The sequence below is a fragment of the Juglans regia genome, unplaced genomic scaffold (genome assembly GCF_001411555.2).
Source record: "Juglans regia cultivar Chandler unplaced genomic scaffold, Walnut 2.0 Scaffold_16584, whole genome shotgun sequence".
Lineage (NCBI taxonomy): Eukaryota > Viridiplantae > Streptophyta > Magnoliopsida > Fagales > Juglandaceae > Juglans > Juglans regia.
This window is the reverse complement of record NW_023347238.1, coordinates 1-206: the sequence shown is the minus strand read 5'-3', so window position 1 is coordinate 206 and position 206 is coordinate 1. Positions and strand designations below refer to the sequence as shown.

General features: G+C 50.0%; 1 pseudogene; it reads left to right on the top strand.

The window, feature by feature from the left end:
• Positions 1-79: 79 nt before the first annotated feature.
• LOC118345187 lies at positions 80-206 on the top strand (annotated as a pseudogene; the record flags this gene model as incomplete).

Below are 206 nucleotides of genomic sequence, written 5' to 3'. Positions count from 1 at the left end.
AACTTAAACAAGGAGTAACCACGGGCGCCCCGGAAACGGTGTGCGCGTTGTTGGTGACATCTTTACCATGATACATAACGACTCTCGGCAACGGATATCTCGGATCTCGCATCGATGAAGAACGTAGCGAAATGCGATACTTGGTGTGAATTGCAGAATCCCGCGAATCATCGAGTCTTTGAACGCAAGTTGCGCCCGAAGCCATT